The sequence below is a fragment of the Peromyscus maniculatus genome, chromosome 1 (assembly GCF_049852395.1).
Source record: "Peromyscus maniculatus bairdii isolate BWxNUB_F1_BW_parent chromosome 1, HU_Pman_BW_mat_3.1, whole genome shotgun sequence".
NCBI lineage: Eukaryota > Metazoa > Chordata > Mammalia > Rodentia > Cricetidae > Peromyscus > Peromyscus maniculatus.
Window position 1 is genome coordinate 28979676 of NC_134852.1, and position 21652 is coordinate 29001327.

The following is a 21652-nucleotide window of genomic DNA, read 5'->3' on the forward strand; positions in this document are numbered from 1 at the left end:
CAGCCCTCATTTCTTTATCATAAAGGTGTGCCAGGAACCATAGCCAGACTTGTAATCCACTGTGTTTCTGTAGCTCTGGCAATCCAGAGTTTTTGTGAAAAGATCATGAGTTGCAATTAAGGATTTAAGAAAGGAAGCCCTAGACAGTTGTGATCATGTTCAAATTCACTGGCCTAAGTCACTAATTGCATACTTTCCTATCCACATTAGTGGGACTGGGGAGACAGAAGTACCCTGTTCTTTCTCCAGATCTCCATATAATCCCCCACCCTTGTCCTGCCTAGACGAAATGGAACCCAAACCCAGATGAACCTTGGAAGCACAACTCCCTAAGTAAAGAGCAGTGAGTGGGAAATAAGATTGCTCCCCTCCATGATGGTCATGAACTCTCTCTAAAACTGTAAGTGAGCCCCCAATAAACTCCTTTTTTTTTAATAAGTTGCCTTGGTCATGGTCTATCTTCACAGCAATAGTAAAGTGACTAAGATAGAAGTTGGTCCAGAAGTGGGGTATTGATGTGATAAACCTGACCATGCTGGATTTTGGAGGAATGTGGACTACCTCATGACTTTAGAATAGAAAAGTGCTTGAAATTTTTGAAATGAAGAAAACAAGGGCTGGAGAGACAGCTCAGCGCTTAAGAGCACTGGCTGTTCTTACAGAAGACCTAGTTTCAATTCCTAGCGCCCACATAGCCACTCACAACCACCTGTAAATCTAGTCCCAGTGGATCCAACATTCTCTTCTTACCACCTCAGGCACTAAGCATGCACATGGTACATAGACATACATTTCAGGCAACATATTTATACACAAAAGGAAGGGAAATAGACCTTGGGAGAAGGAGGTGTGATACAGATGATCTGTTTAGGACCAGACACTCCCGCAGTCACTTATTCTCAGTGCTTTAACCAGTTGTGAGTGAGAGCTTCAACACAAAGAGGCTCCCTTGATGAGGGCTCAGAGCTGCAGCAATGGATGGGGATAAAGGTAAATGTTTAAATAGTGGTTTGATGCTGTTTGGTGTGATCCATAGAAAAACGTAAGAAATTCTTGCCTAGGGCCGAAGGCCTCTCCAGCAATGGGCTTTCATCCCAGACAGAATATAATCAAAATACATTGTATACATTCATGAACTTTTTGAAAAATAAATTAAAAAATATGTTAATAAAAAAACAGCCCATTATGAACAAAGACTCCATCGTGAGTCATCCCTTCTGAGAACTGAAGTGAGACGCTGTGCTCCTAGCTAGGCAGCAGCAGCAGGTCTCAAAAGACACATGCGCTGAACTTCCTGACTTTGACCCATATCTGTGGCTGCTTGACCCAATTCTAGTGGTTCATCACATTTTGCTGTATCCTGTTCATTCCATGTATGTTGCTTGCTTAATTTTGCCCTGCTTTATTTTCTTTTAAAACTAACTTCTGAGAGGTTCATATATTTTGATTATACTGACCCCATATCCCAAAGTCCTCCCAGATCCATCCCACATCCCTACCTACCCAACTTTGTGTCCTGTTTTTAAAAAGACATCAAGTGCATTTTGTGCTGCTCATATACTCTTGGATGTGAGGCCATCCACTGGAGTGGGAAAGACTTACCAGGAGATATACCTTTAAATGAAACTGGCTCTCCCTCTCTCATCAGCTATCAATTGCCCATAGCTCCTCAGCCAGGGTGTGAAGTCATGCCCACATTCCCTCTCCGTGCTGAGATTTCATCTGGCTTGAGCTTGTGTAGATCTTGTTTGCTTTTACCCTTCTGGTCAGAGAGATCCTGAGTCTCCTTAGAAAGGAAGTCACCAGGTATTTCTGCCTCCAGGACACCTCACTGATCTCTAGCACCCTCCCTAACTTCACACTCAGTCTTACAAACTTCCCTGTGATGTTTTGGAGAAAGATCCAAGGTCACATTTTACCTATCAGGCTCATTGGTGTAGGCACAGTGTAAACTTGTTTTAAAAACAACTTAGGTCGGCCGGGCAGTGGTGGCACATGCCTTTAATTCCAGCACTCGGGAGGCAGAGCCAGGCGGATCTCTGTGAGTTCGAGGCCAGCCTGGGCTACCAAGTGAGTTCCAGGAAAGGCGCAAAGCTACACAGAGAAATTCTGTCTCGAAAAACCGGAAAAAAAAAAATCTTAGGTCAGCCATAGGTTCTGCAGATGAAGGGACTTTTAAGGACTCAGACATCCACTGGCCACCTCAGCATCTGGGGTCTTTGCAAACACACTCTGAGCACTGGGGACCTGCATCTCTTCATCCAAATGGCTTACATTCCCACTCAGGGACCATGTTCTATTTGAATGCCATGTATCCAAGAACACAGGAGCAAGACAAAGTGGAATTGATTTATTATAAAGAGGACACAGGTTGGGTGGGTACAGATGGGGCTTGGATCTGGGAAGAATTGGAGGAGGGGATGAATATGATCAAAATACATTGTATAGAATTCTCACAGAACTAATAAAAATGGAAAATAAATGTGATTATAAACATGTCCAGCTTATTTTGTCCAGCATAGTATCTTCAACATTTATCATGTGAAAGCAAAACCAGAATGTCTTTCCTTCTTATGGCTGAGTAACATTCCACATACAGATTGACCACATTTCACTTTTCCATCCTATTGATGGACACTGGGTTGCTTCCACTTGGGGCTGTTATATGCCATTATGGGCATGAATACCTGAGTATCTATTGAGTTGCCATTTTCAGTTGTGTTGGCCACATGTCCACAGTTGCAATTGCTGAGTCACATGAGAATTCCACTTAACTTTTCTGAGGAATTGCCACATCGCCTTCAGCAGCCGCTGAGCATTGTTACATCCCAGTAGCAAGGACACACCTTTCAATTGATTTTTTCTTGTTCGTCATAACCATTCTAGTTGAGTGTGAAGTCCTTAGAGTTTTACTTTCCTTGGGATCAGTAGGTTGTGTGTGTTTTTTCTCGGGTTATTGATCACTCGTGTATATTCATTGTATAAATACCTACTTGAATCTTGGTCTACTTTTATATTAGGCTGCTTCTTTTATTTATTTTTTAGCTGTTTTCTGGGTATGAATTTATGTGAGTTTTATTTTTGAGATAGGGCCTCACTATGTAGGCCTGGCTGGACTGTTAACTGGGTATGTAGACGAGGCTGGCCTCCAACTTAAAGAAATTGGTCTACTGAGATTAAAAGGTGGCCACTGCGCCAGCTCCTATATGAGCTTTAATTTTTAAGTATCCTTTTCCATTCCGTGGATTATCTTTCCAAACACATGTTTTATATCATGTGATCTTGGGGGTCCAAGGCACATTCCCACACACGTAACATATTATACTCCAAAGAGAACAAACCACTCTGCCCAAAGGGTTTTTTGCGCTGCATTCCAGAAACTTGTCACTAGATGGCAATAGAACGCCAATCAGCGAATGGAGCGACATCACGCAGGCAACTACAGAAGCGTACTACCGCAACAGGGATCTGACTAAGAAGTTTCTGATCTTCATTACCGTCACTGTTCGGTTTTGAGGTGACTATTTAGGAGCTGTTGTTGCCGGGCAGCTGAACTGGAGGCCCCGCAGGGTCCTCCGCTGGTAGGGATCTTGCCTCTAAAGTTTGAGTTGCGGCTTCCCTGCCGCCGGTATCCTTCCACCGCGGAGTCCTGAGATCTCAGCCAGCTCTCGCTGAGTCATATTCCTGTCGCTCATAAGCCCTTCTTGTGGAACGAGAAGGCGGGGACCACCGGGAACCCAGTCACGCAGAGATCTCATGCTCCCTATTGCCTGGCACTCGCTACTAAACGCTCCTCTGCTCCTCACCAGCCCGGTGCAGAGCTGTAGGCCGAACTTTCCCAAGTGGACACGGGACTGAAATGTGAACGCGGACCTTGTGGCCACGATTCCACTTGGGAGGTTCAGCTTCCATGTCTGGGACGCTACAGGGGCGTGGGTGGTTCGCGTCACAGAGGAGTATTCCATAGTGTCCTGCAGGATCTGTAACGCCAGCCATGAGGAAAGAGCCTGTGCCTCCTGTCACCCTCCTGTGTCCCAGCGCTAAAGGTATGGAAAGGTGGAATCGAAACTATTCTTTTTACGTTTAGGCGTGTTGTCCAAGTACAGATGAGAAACCGTGTGGCACTGGTGAAGCTCCTAGGAAAACTTACTCATGGTGCTCAGCTGCCAGGCCGTGGGAAAGCCCTGTGAAGGAGCCAGAACACCAGCAGGCTTGGATGGTGCTGACACATGACACCCAGAACTCATTTCCCAGGAAGGAAATTAGTTATTCGTTGGGCAAATCCCCTGGGCGGTTAACCCACCCACCACCATGTCTGTATAAAACTTGAGCCTTCTTACTTAGCCTCTCTGGGTCCGTGGATTGTAATATGATTTTCCTTTACTTAACAGCTAATGTCCACTCATGAATTATCACATACCATGTTTGTCTTCCTGGGCCTGTGTTACCTCACTCAGGATGATCTTTTCTAGTTCCATCCATTTGTTGTGATGTCATTGTTGTTAACAACTGAGTAATAATACTCCACTGTGTAAATGTACCACATTTTCTTTACCCATTCCTTGGTTGAGGGACATCTAGAATGTTCCCGGATTCTGTCTTACGAATAAAGCTGCTATGAACACAGTTGAGCAAGTCCTTGTGGTAGGACAGGGTGTCTTTGGGTTATATGCACAAGAGCAGTATAGCTGGGTCTTGTGGTAGATCAGTTTCCAGTTTTCTGAGGAACTTCCATATTGATTTTCACAGTGGCTGTACAAGTCTGCTCTCCCACCAGCAATGGAGGAGTGTTCCCCTTGCTCCACATCCTCAGCTGCCACTTGTTTATTTGATCTCAGCAACTCTGGTAGGTGCAAAATGGAGTCTCATAGGAGTTTTGATTTTCATTTCCCTAGTGGCTAAGGATGTTTCTCGGAGCGCATGGATCCCTCTGGGAAAGGGAAATAGAATAGTTTTGGGGGGTGAACTGGGGGTAGGTGGGGATGGCAAGAGGAGGGATGGGGTGGTGGGGAAGGGGAGGAAACAGAGGGAGAGAATACTGGGAGAGAGGACTGGAGCTGGGGAGGCATTTGGAGAGTGTTGTGGAAACCTAATGCAGTGAAAACTCCCTGGAAGCTATGAGAGTGACTTTTGTGAAGTCTCCTAGTTATGGGGAATATGGAACCCAAACTGGCCATCCTCTATAACCAGGCAAGGCTCCTATCTGTGGGACTGGGACATCAATCCAGCCACAAACCTTCCACCTACAATCTGTCTGCCTGCAAGACCTGCTATGGCAATGGTGACACAGAATTTGTGAGAGAGACTAGTCCAAGTTAAGGCCCACACCATGAGCGGGAGCCCATGCCTGGCACTGCCTGGATGGCCAGATGTCCTCCAGAGGGAGGACAGCTCAGAGACTCAAGATAGACCAAAGCTCCACTGGCAAAAAAAAAAAAAAAAAAAAAAAAGTCAATGCAATGATTCCTAATGATATTCTGCTATACACATAGATTGGTGCTTAGCCCAATTGTCATTAGAGGGGCATCATCCAGCAACTGATGGGAGCAGATGCAGAGACCCACAGCCAAACACTGGGCAGAGCCAAAGTAGCTCTACAGAAGAGGGGAAGGGAGGATTGTATAAGCCAGATGGGTCGAGGACATCAGGAGAACACAGCCCACAGAATTGACTAAGCAGGGCTTGTAGGGGCTCCCAGAGACTGAAGCAACAAACACAGACCCTGTGTGGTTCTGAGCTAGCTCCTCTGCATATATGTATGGTTGGTGTTCTTGTGGGACTCCCAACAGTGGGAGTGGGGGTATCTCTGACTCTTTTGCCTGCACTTGGGACCCTTTTCCTCTCACCGTGTTGCCACACACAGCCGTGATATGAGGGTTTGTGCCCAGTTTTATGGTATCTTGTTAGGCCACGTTCTGTAGATATCCCTGGGATGTCAGCTCTCTCTCTCTCTCTCTCTCTCTCTCTCTCTCTCTCTCTCTCTCTCTCTCTCAAGAGAAACAGAGGAGCTGATGGGGGTGGCCTTCAGCTTTTCCATGGGGATAATGGGGACATATCAGGACATTCCCTTCATGTCTATGCTTCAAGTGCATCCACCTCTCATAGTTTGTGCAATTCTTTCCACAAGAATACCTTGTGGGAAGAACATTCTGTATTCTGCCCCATTGGTATGTCAGAGAAAGTTTACAGCATTCTCGCACATGCTTCCACAATCATTGAAAGAGGCCTGAGTGATTGAATACTATCCTTATCCTCATCATAGAACCTTCATCCAGTAACTGATGGAAGCAGATGCAGAGATTCATAGCTAAGCACTGGGCCAAGCTCCTGGAGTCCAGATGAAGAGAGAGAGGAGGGATTATATGAGCAAGGGAGGTGTCAAGATCATGATGGGGAAACCCACAGAGACAGCTGACCTGAGCTAGTGAGAGATCTCAGACTCTGGACTGACAGCTGGGGAACCTGCATAGGACCAAACTAAGCCCTCTGAATGTGGGTGTCAACTGTGTGGCCTGGGAGGTTTGTAGGGCCTCTGGTAGTGGGACCAGGATTTATCCCTAGTGCATGAACTGGCTTTTTGGAGCCCATTCCCTATGGAGGAATACCTTGCTCAACCTTGCTGGTGGGGGGGGAGGGTCCTGCATCAACTTGATATGCCAGACTTTGTTGACTCCCCATGGGATGCCTTACCATCTCTGAGTAGTGGGTGGGGGGCAGGGCAAGGGGAGATGGGGTAGCAGAAGGAGAGGAGGGAGGGGCAACTGTGGTTGGTATGTAAAATGAAAAAAATATAAACCTTTTAAATAAAAATAAAAAAGAGGCCTGAACCTGAAGAATGATTTCTGAAATATTCTTCACTTCTCCAAAATCTGCATCCTGTGCATTTCCTTTAGGAAGATGTTTGATCTCTGTGCAGGGCCACATCTGAGATACTGCCTCTTCTTAGCTTCAGATTTTACAAGGAGTGAAAATTAGTGATTCAAGACACTCGATTGTATCATCAAGGTCTCAAGGGATGTCCTTTATACACCATGAAAGAATTTTTACCCAATGTTCCAATATCTCTCTTTTGTTGTGACCCTCCGACATAATTGTGGGAACCAGTTTGATATACTATAGTCCATCATGGAGGGTGGGGCACGGTGGTAGATATCTTCAAGGTGGCAGAAGTGTTCACTTTCCCTTCCTCAAGTTCCTCTTAGAATAGGCAGCAAAGATCAACTATTCGCTTCCCTTTTGAAGGCTGAGAATAATTGAAAAACAGAGTGATGAAAGTGGAGATCCATTCACAAAGGATGGAAAGAGACAGAGGACATCACCTGGGCAGCAGACAGACAGATGGAGCAGAGTGGAGGAGGGACAAAAGATTCCATTCCTGAAACTGGCAGGTCATGATCTCTGAGTAGATCCTAGAACAATTCTTCATGACCTCCCTTGTCTGGGGGCAGTCAACAAGGTGACCAAAAAAGTAACCAACGCACACAATCCCATGAATGTCTTCCTGCGTCCTCCTATTCGTAGTCCCACCTTCAAATGAAACTCCCTCTGTGACAGCTTGCAGATGGGTGAGGATGGAAACCAACATGTGGGAAATGGAAGTCTCTCACAATTAATCTCATTCACAGAGAGCAGTTTATTATCTGGGAGATGCCTTAGACTTCTTTTGGTGCCACCTACAGCATGTTGTTTTTCCATGAGGTAAATTCTCTTGAAGTCTAGCTCAGTAGGAGGGAACAGAATCCATGGCAGCTTATCTGTGGCTATCATCAATGCAGAAAGGAGAAATATGAACAGAGTTCATTAAAGATGAGATGAGGATTCAGGGAAGGGTGTGTTTCATAGGTGGGTAGAGGGTGGTCCTTGTGTAGAAGCATCACCAATAATGAAAACAGGAGGGGCCAGGACTGAAAGTGAAAAGTAGGACAGAGAGTGATGTGGGTTGAGTGGAGATATGTCAGGATGGAGTTTGGGTTCTGTTCTCCTGACTTGAATCCCAGCTTCCTCCTGTTGGCCTTAGTTCTAAAGCCATAAGAGGATGTGGAAAGTGGGAATTGTTAAAGCAGCCTGAAGCTCATGTGTGCTTCTGGCAGGGTCTTTGACTAAACATAGACCATAAAAAGATGTGACAATCTGTGTCATTCTTATGATGACTTTACTCACTTGGAGAAATCTTGTTAACCTGATCTGGAATTTAGTAGGGCTTATTTAAGTGAGATTCAATGAAAATACCCAAATGTCAGTTTGAAGCCAGCCTGGTCTAAGAGTGAGATCCAGGACAGGCACCAAAACACAGAGAAACCCTGTCTCAGGGAAGAAAGAAAGAAAGAGAGAGAGAGAGAGAGAGAGAGAGAGAGAGAGAGAGAGAGAGAGAGAAAGGAAGGAAAGAAGAAAGAAAGAAAGAAAGAAAGAAAGAAAGAAAGAAAGAAAGAAAGAAAGAAAGAAAGAAAGAAAGAAAGAAAGAGAAGGGAGGAAGGAAGGAAGGAAAGAAGGAAAGAAAGAAAAAGAAAATATTCAAATGTCTTAGATGTTCCTCACTAACACGTTCCAACTGGGTGCTCAGGAAGTATTGGAGCCTCCTTTGCCTTAAATCTAGAGGGACAATTCACAGATACACAAGTTGGTGCTACTGTCCAAAGTTGCCAGAGTTATGACATACAGAAAAATATAAAAGTCTCAAAGTCAATTTTATTAGTCAGCTTTTGTGACCATAATGAAACAATTGAGGCAGCCGATCTATAAGAAAATCTGAGGGACAGGATTCAGCCACTCCAGTTCAATATGGGGTGACATGTTTTCACTCCACTGAGATTCCTGATGTCAGATTCTCCCAAAGAGTGTAGGCAATATTTTCTGTCTCACCAGCCAGCTCCAAATAACCACAGAGAGCATTAATTATAAATGCTCAACTAATAGTTTAGGCTTGTTACTAGCAAGCTCTTACAGTATTTCTTATATACCATGTGGCTCAGTATCTTTCCTCATCACAGCATGATCATCTTGCTTCTTGCCATGTCTCCTGTCTCCTGGTGACTCTGCCCTTCTTCATCCCAGAGCTCTCTTGTTGTCCACAAGTCCTGCCTAACCTCTTCTTGCCTAGCCAATGGACATTTAGCTTTTTATCAAACCAATGAGAGCAACACAACTTCACAGTGTACAAAAATATTGTTCCACAACAGCAAGGGGTGTTTACATCAATGTGTTTCGGGGTAGAGAAAAATAAAGAGAAGGATGCTCAAGACAGACAAGAACCAGATCCTTCATTATTTTTCAAGAAAATTACCCCCTTCCTGCAGCACATGAACAAGCTTCTATTTAGTATTTTGAATCTTCAACATCATTGTTTTCTTTAAAGATTTTTAGATTTATGTATTTTATATGTACATCTTAAGCACACATATGTCTGTGCAATCACATACATCCTGAAACTGGAGTTACTAATGCCTATAAGTTACCCTGTAAGTGGTGGGAATTGAACCCAGGTCCTTCTACATGAACAACAAGTGCTCATAACTGTAGTATGAATCTTAAAAGTTCTTATTAATAAAAACAAACCCAGGGCCAGGTATTGGAGTGAATGCTGGAAGATCAGAGAGACAGAACAGGCCACAGCTAACCTCACCTGGCCAACTTCTCAGCTGATCCTGTTTCCCCAGACTGGAAGCCTCTGAGTCCTCATCCAGAATGAATCTTAGGTGAACTGTTTCTCAAAAGCCTGAAAGCTTAACCAGCTCTAGTTCCTGGTCCTCAGGCCTTAAATACCTTTCTGCTTTCTGCCATCACTTCCTGAGATTAAAGGCATGAGTTACCATTCCTGGCTGTTTTCAGTGTGGCCTTGAACTCACAGAGATCCAGATGGATCTCTGCCTCCAGAAGGTGTGGGTGCCACCATTTTCTGGCCTCTATGTCTGTCTAGTGGCTATTATGTTCTCTGATCCCAGATAGATTTATTAGTGTGCACGATATATTGGGGAACACAATATCACCACACATAACCACCAAGCCATCTCTCCAGTCCTGAATCTCCAACACCTCCAATGAATATTTCTTACTGCACAAATTGAAACAGAAGGTGAAGGTTCTCACTATCCTATATAATTTTGGTCATTGGGGTCAAATCATTTTAAGATTTTCATTTAAATACACTTAACTGTCCAGAAAGAAAAATAGTAATCAGCTTTTGGAACTCTGAACCTAAAAGAAAGAACAAGAATGTGGGTGAGTGTGGATGATTGGCAGAAATGGAGAGAGAAGAGGGTGAAGGGTAAAGACTCAGAAACAGGGCCTTTGTGGTATAACTGGGAGTCTAGTGCCAAGAGAAAGACGGGAAAATGAGTTGAATGATTTTCAAATATCTTTTGAAATTATAACACAACTCTGTCATTTCCTCCTAATTTTTCCACCCTCCATACACTCCCATATGCCCTCCATTTGTCTACTTCAACTTCATAGCCTCTTTTTCTCTAATTATTGTCACATACTCACACATACACACACACACACAATATGTATTGCTAAAGAAAGATAAGTTGTGGTTTGGAAGAATGGGCTTTGATATACAGTTCCTATATTTATTGTAAGACAATCTTAGCCTCAAGAAGAAGTCATGTTTGGACAGGCTTTAAGTCTTCAGTGGAAGCATTCTACTGCCAGGTATCATTGCACAAACAGTGATGTGGCATCAGTTATTTATCTAGGATCACGTCCAGGAAAACATATTTCAATTCCATTTTGATTTATCTTAAAAATTAATTAAAAGATACCAGCAGTGATGCATATCATGTAAGCATCCACAGTGAGTGACAGGGACAGCTGACTAGGCCACATTCACATAACTACAAGAGAGACTAGAGATACTGAATGACTTTCAGTTCCAACTTGAGCCTTGGGTGGTGACCTTCTCAAGAAGAAGCCCAAGTGCTGACTGACAAACAGTCGCCATGAACAAACTCTTCGTTGTTTCAGACATTCAGTGTGGTGACAGGTGGTGAGTAAGCCCAAGAAATGGAAAGACACAGCTGAGAGGTAGAATGTTTTCATTTGACTGTTTGTCATTGCTTTAGAATTTCATACATGAATATTTTTGTAATTGGTACCCTTTCCTCTCCCAACTCCTCCTGTGCTCCCACTAGCTCTCAAACCAGAAACCCTATCTTTTATCTATATATCTGTACCTGTATGTAAGTATACATACATGTATATACACTCAGTCTGTTTAGTGTTGCTAGTATGCACATATGTTTAGGAATAACTACATGTGATTGTATAATCTATCAGGGATCTTGATCCCTAAAGAAAACTGACATCTCTCATCAGTTATTGATTGCCTATAGCTCTTTATCTATGGGTGGAGTCTCGTGAATCTTTTCCCACTCACAGTGGCATGTATTGCAAAATAATCTTTTTGTACACTGTGAATATATGTCACTCTGGTTTAATAAAAAGCTGAATGGCCAATAACTAGGCAGTATTTGGGGGGCAGAGAGAATGATGGAAAGAAGAAGGGCAGAATAGCAAGGAGATGCCAGGTATGCAGAGCAAGCAGCATGGGCTTTACAAAGTAAAGGTAATCAAGCCACATAAAAGAATGTAGATTAAAATATATGGGTTAATTTGTTATAAGAACTAGTTAGAAACAAGCCTAAGCTATGGGCCAAACTTTTGTAATTAATGTTAAGTATCTGCAACATGATTTGGAAGGTGGCAGGAGGGACAGAAAAATCTACCTACAAATGGTATCCAACATCTGACCACATATAGCCACATAAAGACCTGAGAAAGCTTTAACAAAAAGGTTCTGAACACACAAAAACAGAGCCAAACTTTGCTCACTAGTCTTGTTTCTCTCATGTCAGCCATGGTACAGAGATGTGTCTATGGCAGCTGCTGGCATGCTAGAGCCACCAGTGTGCCATGAGCTAAGCCAAGTGATTGGTTTAAGGTTTTGCTCATGCAGACACAAAAGGTTATAGATATTCAATAAAGTGAGTTCAGATGGGAAAAAAGTCTCTGAACATGTTAGTGTGTTTAATAATGTTCATAGTCTTAAAAAAAACAAGGATATAGACAGTCATAAAAATAAATAAATACTTTAAAAATAATACAGCAAAGCCTTTAAAAAGAGAAGTAAAGTAATAAAAGGGGGGCAAGATAAGCCCCATAGAGATGGGAAATACATAGGGAGTCTGGATCCTGTATGGTGTTATACTGACTTTAAATTTTTTGATTACTGATGAGTAAACAATAGCTGGTGAGCAATATTGCATTATAAAAGGAACTGTTGAATTAAACCAGCCTATATACTTTAGAAATGCCTTAACTTTAAAATGTAAGACTTTTATACCTTTCTGCTTTCTGCCATTACTTCCTGGGATTAAAGGCTCTTGTTACTACACCTGGCTGTTTCCAGTGTGGCCTTGAACTCACAGAGATCCAGGCGTATCTCTACCTCTGGAATGCCAAGATTAAAGGCTTGTGTGCCACTATTTTCTGGCCTCTATATCTACTGGCTGTTCTGTTCTCTGACCCCAGATAAGTTTATTAGGGTGCACAATATTTTGGGGAACACAATACCACCACAGGGTTGCACTGTGGTTGTATCAATTAGGGCTGGGTGGTCCACAGTCACTTATTCTGCACTCTTTGACCAGCTGTGAATCTCTGTATATTCCCCATCTGTTTAAAAAAGAAGCTTTGGTGAGGCATGAGAGCAGTATCTGTGGGTATATGGATAAGAATTTAGACTATAGTGAGGAATTTCATTGATTTAGGAGAATGGCAGCAGTGAGTCCTCCTCTAAAGTCTATGGCTTTCAGCAATAATATACAGCTCAGCTCTAGATTATCTAACATCCCCCATTGCTCTGCAGACCCTGCAGGCTGCCTCAAGAAAGGTCAAGTATGCTAGGCTAAGTGACAGTTTATGCCATTGTTAGTAGGACAACAAAATCGAGTACTTTGAAATGCCTAAAGCTATTTTATCTAATTTGTTGTCTCTCAGACTGCTCTAGCATATTGAAAACAACTGGAAAAATAGTCATTATGCTGTTGGTATCCCTTTTTAAATATCTCTATGTCTTTTTTTTTTTTTTTTTTTTTACTCACATGGGCCAGAACTGAGTTATCCATCATGGCATCTCTATACCTATGTGTGTCATTTTGTTTTCTTTTTGTTCCTCTCCCTGCTTGCCTCTTCCATGCTGTCAGCCACCACCTCCAACTGGTTCCTATTTATCCTCAAGTTAGTCCGAAATTAGCCCTTCAATCTGCTGACATTTCATGTGGGTTACACTGTCCTGTGTGTTCCTCACTGCCTTAAAAAAGGTTCTACTCTGTTCTTATAATCCCCTTTCCAGTCTCATGACCTGTACCTGTCTATAAATTTGCACACACACACATACACACACACACACACACACACACACACACACACACACACACACACACACTTTTAAATGTAAACCCCACACATAATAGAAAGCATACAAGATTTGTCTTTCTGAGTCTGGCTTATTTCACTTAAAATAGTTTTTATTCCTTTTCCTGAAAATGTCATGATTTCATTTTTCTTCATGGCTGCATACTTTTATTGTGTCTAGGCACCATATTCGTCTTGCCCATGAACCTGTTCATTAACATCAAGGCTACTTCCTTTTCGTGGTTGTTGTGAATAGTACAACAATACACATAAATATATAATCATATTGGCTACTTTTCTGTTGCAGAGACAAAATACCATGACCAAAAGCAACTTAAGAAAGTTTCTTGGAGCTTATAGTTCCAGAGGGATAAAGTCCATCATGGCAAGGAAGGCATGAAATGGCAGCAGGAGCTGAAAACAGATCATATTTCATCTGCACACAGGAAATAGAGGATAAAGGTAATGGGGCGAGGCTAGAAAGTCTCAAAGCCCATCCCCAGTGACCTACCTCCTCCAGCAAGGCTCCACTTTCTAAAGGTTCCATGATAGTCCCTAAAAACAGCTCCTCCAATAGAGGATCAAGTGTCCAAATACATGAGCCTCTGGGTACATTTCTCATTTAAACTGGCATATTAAGCATCCCTATAACGTGTTTACTTAGAATCTTTGGGTTTATACTTAAGAGTTTTAGAGATGGGTCACATGCTAATTCTAATTTCAGTGTTTTTAGGAACTTCCATACTGATTTCCTCAGCACTTGGACAAATTTACAATCCCACAGGAATGAATGAGGTTCCTCTTCCCCAACATCCTTGCTAGAGTGTTGTCAGTGTCCCCTTACTGACAAGCTGTTCTGACTAGAGTGAAATGGAGTCCAAAGTAGTTCTAATTTGCATCTCCCTGGTGGCTAAGGATGTTAAACACTTTTTCAAGAACTCTCTATCCAGCTCAGCAGTCCACTTATTGAGTGGATGGTATACTGGGGTGTTTAATTTCTACAGTTCTTTATATATCCTATGTGTAAATCTCTTGTCTGTGTGTAGTTGGCAAAGATTTTTTTCTCACTCTGTGGTCTCCCTTCACCCTCCTGATTGTATTCTTTGCTTTCCAGAATTATTCTATTTTAAAAAATAAATGAGATATATTTAGTCTTAGTTTTATGTATATGGGTGTTTTGTCTGTGTATACGTCTGTGTACCAGGTGCATGCAGTTCCTACAGAAGTCAGAGAAAACATTAGATTTCCTGGAACCAGAGGAGCCACCATGTCTGGGTAGGGAATAAAACCTTGGAACTCTGAAGAAGTAGTCTTTGTGCTTAACTGTTAGGTTGGGATTGGTGGCAAAGAGTGAAATTAAAGGTAGAGGAGACCAACCTCTGCAGAAGTGAACTGTGCTGTAATCAGAACAGTGAAGGTCAGCAGTCTCTCTGAGGTAGTGGAGACTGTGTCCCGGTGCGGTGGGGTTGGGCTTTATAGGATAAAAGGGAACTTTGGGGAGGGAAGTTTTATCAATAGATGTGTGTCATACAGTCACAAGGCCAAATGAGTTGGTGTATGTTCTCAGTATGACGTTAACTTCTTGTCAAGGAAGTGTTCTTATCATTAGGTTGAATTGGGAGTTTCCAACTCATCTGAGTTTCCTTGTTTTAGGTCATTATCCACTGAGACATCTCTCTAATCTCAAGATCATTGATTTTATGCAATCCCTTTGTCAATAATTGGGATTATATCTGTTCTTTGGATTCCCGTTCTGAACAGCTTTGCCTATCTACTTATCTCCAAGTGTTTTCCCCACATTTTTCTCTGATACTTTCAACTTGTCAAGACTTATATGTAGGCTTTGAATACATGTTGAATTGAGTTTTTTTTTATAAATTGAGACAGATGAAATCTAGTTTCATTCTTTTACATGTGGAAATCTTACTTTCCCAAGACCAGTTGATAAAGAGGCTGCTTTTTCCTCCAATGCATGTTTGTGGCTGTCATCCTAATGCTGAAGGGAGAGAGTAGAGAGTTGCTGGGGTGGCTGACCAGCCAACTAGCCACATGGAGCATGGAGGATGCAGAGCAAGTGACTGAGAGCCTGAGTTTGGTTCCCAGCACCTATGGTAGGCACATCACACTAGTCTATAAATCATGCAGACCCCTCTGCCTCCATGAGCACCTGCACTCACATACACAGACTCACAAACAGAAATGCAAGTACGTACATATAAATAAAAAATTAGGTAAATTTTTGGGGAAGCAAAGATGCCAACCAAACATGGTGATGGACAGTCACATAGGCAACCAAGATAATGATCACGTAACAAATCAAGGTGGCATTTCCCATATCAGGGAGCCCAGGGTGGTGCTACTCTGGCTAATGATGCCTACATGGCTGCTCAGGCTCCATAGCACTGAGTCCCCTAAGCACCACTATACAGCAAGACTTCCTCATGCAGACAACATCCCCTGGCCATCCCATTTGTGTAGCAATGTCCTCTGAATCAAACATGCCATCCTGGAAGAGAGCTTGATCAGACTCCATTCTAAAGAGTGGCTCTGCAAGATTCATATAGAAAATAATTCACAAGTCTCAGGAAGTCCCTGAAACTTACTGGTTAACAAGGTCCCTTACCACAAGGCTGTATATGCAGCAAGGACTACTAAGGAAGAGAATTCCAACTGCTGAACTTCCTCTAAGTCCTGAAGTGAGCTCCAGGGTTCTAGATTTTGAGTCATCACCCATGGTGGGGTGAGTTTTTGGTATGTAGATGTCTTTGAGTCATCCATGTTCCTGTAAATGATGTCTTCATTCATACTCTTGTCAGTGAATCCAATAAATTCATTGGTTTGCAAAGTTAGATTCAGTGGTACCATTACTTTGGCCTGCCATTGGTACCCTGCATTGAATGAGTAATGTGTTCATGCCTCCCAGAAATAATGTCACACAACAGTCTCCACTGTCTTCCTCCCTTCTTTTTCTTCTTCTGTTCTTTTCAGCTTCCCAAAAGCATATCAGGATGGTGTGACAGACTCAGATTTGATGCAAGCAAAAAAATCTCTTCTACATACTCTCTTCACACCCATGGTGATTTCCCCATGGACCCACCTCTCACCTGGTATGGAGGTCAGAGCTGATTCAATTAATGCAAATATTGATTTTTATCACACACGAGGTTTCCATGCCCTCTACCAGGAACGAATGGGGTCCCATCCATCCTATAGTACTGACTGTTGGTTAGACAGGGATTTAACATCTGGGAACCTGTATGAGTCAACCTGAGTAAAATTCACACACACAAAAAAAACATTGCACAGACTTCTGAGACAGGAAACTAAAGAAATGCTGTCTGGGGACTAAGTGTCCACATCCATCACTGAGAAACCAGAGATGCGGGTCAGTCTAGGGCCTGTTCTCTCCCTCTCAGGACTCTTAGTTCACATCGTTCCATGCTGTCCTGTCACCATGTTTTGTTTATTTCTGCTTCTTCTGACCATAACTGTTGTCAAAGCCTCACTGTTGACTGCTACAGGCATTCCAAGCCCCAAGGGAAAGGGTTTAGTCCCCAGGTAAGAAGACATTTCCATGGGCATGAAGTTTGAGTGGAAAGAAGAATCAGGCATGTACATTTTTAAGAATCTAAAATAAGTCAGATTTATTTTTATTTTAAGTAAGGCTGTTCCACCTTGCCATCTGTCCCTGCCACATGTCTCCCATATTGTGATGTGACCAGAGAATCCCAGCAGAGCCAAAAAAAAAAAGGTTATACTCATCTTGTAGGTTCAGCTATCAGAGTGGATCTCAACACACTCCTGTTTTTTCTAAAGTGTCCAGCCTCTGGTGATTTGTGTGCCGCAAGAAAACAGACTAAGACACTAGTCTTCAAAGAACTCAAAAAGGTTCATCTAACAACCCAGACCCAGGCCAAGGCAGATGTCTTTGTCAGGGGTAGTTTGTCTCTACCACAGAACAATATCTGTTCTGGAGAGATGTTTCCTTAGTAACCACCACAGACATAGTGTCATAAAATGGCCATGTGATCATTTTTATGGGCTCTTTGTACTGAGGGACATAGTAAGACCTGTCTCAAACAAACATACAACTACCAAATTAAACAAGGCTTGACACCCATGTTACATCTCTGCCACATTATTGCTGGTGGCTCCCTGGGAGATACTTGAGGTCTGGAGATGGCTCTACAGCTAAAGCACTTGCTGCATAAGCAATAGTACCAGAGCCAGATCCCCAGACCCTAAGTAAATGCCAGGTAGGCATGGTACCCCACCTGTAATTCCAGTCTTGAAAATCAGAGATGGGGACCCCAAAATCAAGCTGGCTAAAAAGATCTGCCTCAGTGAATGAGGTAGAAAGCAAAGGAAGGTTTGAATTGTCACTTTATAATAAATTGGAATGACATTTTGCTCTTGTTTAAGGATTTAAGTTATGTGCTGAAAGCCAGGGTGGTGGTGGTGTACACCTTTAATCCTGGCACTTGGGAGGCAGAGGCAGGTGAATCTCCAAATTCAAGGCCAATCTGGTCTACAGTATGAGTTCCAGGACAGCCAGGACTACATAGATAAATGCTGCCTTGAAAAACCACACACACATAAAAATGTAAGCTATGAATTATGTATTAGAGAACAATTGGATAGAAACAGGAAACTATCGAGCAGGATGGCCTGTGTCTCACCTGTTGCACTATCTCTCGAATGGAGATCATGGCCTCATTTGAGGAAACTTCTAAGGTTGTGGGTCTGAGCCAGTGACACTCCATCAGCTATGACAGGTCACTCAGATGTTTGGAAACATTGTCTGGGGAAATTATCAAACCCAGGACCACCTTCAAGGACCATCTGGCTTCAAATCACATCTCAGAACTGTCCTTGTGAGGAGGAGGTGTGGGAGGGACCGTGAAGAAAGGTTAGCCATCCTAAAAATCTCCCCTAAATGCACCACACTGTCACATCCCAACCTGTGCTGTCTACTTGAAAGCCACCAGGCACATCTGACCATTTGAACTGGCTGGTTTTGTTTGTCAACTTGACACAAGCTAGAGAGGAAGGAGCCTCAGTTGATGAGAAATGCCTCAATGACATCCAGCTATAAAGTATTTTCTCATTTAGTGATAACTGAGTGAGGGTCAAGCCCATGGTAGGTGGTGCCATCCCTGGGCAGGTGGTGCTGGGTTCTATAAAAAGGTAGCTGATTGGGCCAGAGGACGCAAGCCAGTAAGCAGCTCCTCTCCATGGCCTCCGCATCAGCTCCTGCTTCTGGGATCCTGCCCTTTTTGGAGTTCTTGTCCTGACTTCCTTCAGTGAAGTATAAGCCTAATAAACCCTTTCCTCCCCAACATGCTCTGTGGTCATGGTGTTTTGTCACAGCAATAGAAACCTTGACTTAGGCAAATTGATACCAGTGTAGTGGGGTGTTGCTGTGACAGACCTGACCATGTTTGGGGGAGGATTGTGGAAGGTCTTTGGAACTTTGAGCTAGAAAAGCCGTTGAGTGTTGAGAGACCTCAGTGGATGTTCTGTGGCAACTTGGAAGATAAGAATAATGAGAGAAGTGCAGAAGATGGAGGTCCAGCTTGCAAAGTTTCAGAGGGAATTTTAAAGACTCTATCAGGCCATTTGTTATTTTGAATTAAGATACTGTGGTTCTGATTACCTGGGGCTGAAGAATCAGCTGTTATTAACAAGATACCAGAACTACTGAAGTGAAACCTTTACATTACTGGGACAATTGATGCTGGTCAGCCTGGAGCTAAGAAATTAGCTAAGAAGAGACCAGCATCTCTGATGAAATCTTCTGGGAAGCAGAAGCTTGCATGTCTGTGAAACATTCAGTTCTCGCAAAGACCTGTAGAAGACATGAGGTCCCCTAGAACTGGTCTTAGAGACAGTTGTGAGCCATCATGTGAATACTGGGTGTGGAACCCAGGTCCTCTGGAAGAGCATCCTATATTCCTAACCCATGAGCCTTCTCTAGTCCCAGTCACTACTCACATTTTAAGAGCCCAGCAACTATGATAGTTGGTGGTTGACACATTAGTCAAAATAGACAGATGATGTTTCCTCCCCCTGGAGAGAGTTCTGGGACTCAGTACAGGTACTGATATGAGAATATAATCTAGATGCCTCCAGATATCTCAGAAGCTCTGCATGATTAAGTCCATAAAGTCACAAGAAGCTGACATGAAGGAGTCTGAACCCAGATCAGGAGGGTGGTTTCAATGAGGGGGAGTCTCTAACAGTGTTCTTCAGAAACAATATTAGTCATTTTAAACCATTTCTGTCAAAAATTAGGTGCTCATATGTGTGTGGATTAATGTCAGGGTCTTCAATTCGATTCCATTGGTCCACATGTCGGTTTTTATGCCAGTACCAGGCTGTTTTTTTATTACTGTAGCTCTATAGTAGAGCTTGAGGTCAGGGATCGTGATGCCTCCAGGGGTTACTTTATTGTACAAGATCCTTTTGGTTATCCTGGATTTTTTGTTTTGTTTTGTTTTTCCATACAAAGTTGAGTATTGTTCTTTCCACGTCTGTGAAGAATTGTGTTGGGATTTTGGTGGGGACTGCATAAACCATTGCTGACTGATGAGAATCTCATCTTCAAACTGGTCAGCATACAACAAAGGAGCCAGACCTCCACGAAGCAGCTAAACGGAGTTCCATGTAGGTCATATGAAGAACAAGGAATCACTTTTACATGTTTCTGCTTTTCTTTACTAGAAAGTAGTGGGAAGGCAAAGAACTTCTTGAAAGAAGCAAAAGAAAAAATAAAATACATCAATGTTGGTACAATTGCAAGCTGGTGCAGCTATTCTGGAAATCAGTGTGGAGAATTCTCAGAAAGCTAAAAATAAGTCTTCCATATGACCCAGCTACACCATACCTTACCAAATGCCCAAGGGACTTGACGTACTGGGCACAGACACTTGCCCACCCCTGTTCATTGCTGCTCTATCCACAATAACTAGGAAATGGAAACAATCTAATTGTCCTCCAACTAATATATAGACAAAGAAAATGTGGTACAAATACAGAATTGAATACTATTTAGCTACTTAAAATTCTATTTTTTTCAAAAAGGCAAAAATCATGAACTTTGCAGGTAAACAGATGGAGTTAAAAAATATCCTGAGTGAGGTAACCCAGACCCAGAAAGACAAGCACATGTTCTCTCTCATCTGTTGATCCTAGCTCTGAATATTCTGATGTGAGAATATAATCTAGAGTAATCACAGAATCCAAAAAAAGTATATGCCCTATTATGGACATGGAGAAAAAACTCTAGAAAGCATGATAACATCATACAGGTGACGTAAGGGGGGAAATGTGGAAAATGGGGAGGGGAGCTGTAACTGGGAACAGGAAAGGAGGAAAATAGGGAAGATGGAGGGGGAAGGGTAAATAACACTAGGATGTTCGAGAAGGCCATAGAAAGCCATGTTGTTTATATTAACTAAAGTATAATCGTGCCTTAGGGTTTCTCTTGCTGTGAAGAGCCACGATGACCATGGCAACTCTTATAAAGAAAAACAATAAATTGGAGCTGGCTTACAGTTCAGAAGTTTAGTTCATTGTCATCATGGCAGGGAGTATGGCTGTGCACAGGCAGACATGGTACTGGAGAGGGAGCTGAGAGTTCTACATCTGGATCAGCAGGCAGCAGGAAGAGAGAGTGACATACTTCCTCTAACAAGGCTGTTCTAATTAGGATTTTTATTGCTGTGAAGAGACACCATGGCCACAGCAACTCTTATAAAGGAAAAACATTTAATTGGGGTGGCTTATGTTCTTAGAAGTTTAGTCCAGTATCATCATGGTACAACATAGTGGAGTGTAGACAGACATAGTGCTGGAGGTGGAACTGAGATTCCTACATCTTGACCTGTAGGCAACAGGAAACAGTCTAAAACACTGGGCAGTATCTTGAGGTCTACATCTTGATCTACAGGCAGCAGAAGGAGACTGTGCTCCACACTGGCCATAGCTTGAGCATGTAAGAGACCTCAAAGATTACCTCCACAATGACATACTTTCTCCAATAAGAACACACCTACTCCATAAGGCCACACCTCCCAATAGTGCCACTCCCTATGAGCCGATGGGGGCATTTTCATTCAAACCACATATTCCACTCCCTGGCCCCCATTGACTTGTAGCCAAATCATAATGCAAAACTGCATTCAGTCAAACTTCAAAAGTCCTCATAGCCTATCACAGTCTCAACAATGTTTAAAAG

General features: G+C 42.8%; 1 long non-coding RNA gene across 1 annotated transcript; it reads left to right on the top strand.

The window, feature by feature from the left end:
• The first annotated feature begins 2341 nt into the window (after positions 1-2341).
• On the top strand, positions 2342-16709 carry LOC121827532 (uncharacterized). Its single transcript, XR_006069833.2, has 3 exons — positions 2342-4046; positions 4750-4846; positions 13721-16709. It is a non-coding gene; the product is annotated as an uncharacterized LOC121827532 (long non-coding RNA).
• The last annotated feature ends 4943 nt before the right edge of the window (positions 16710-21652 follow it).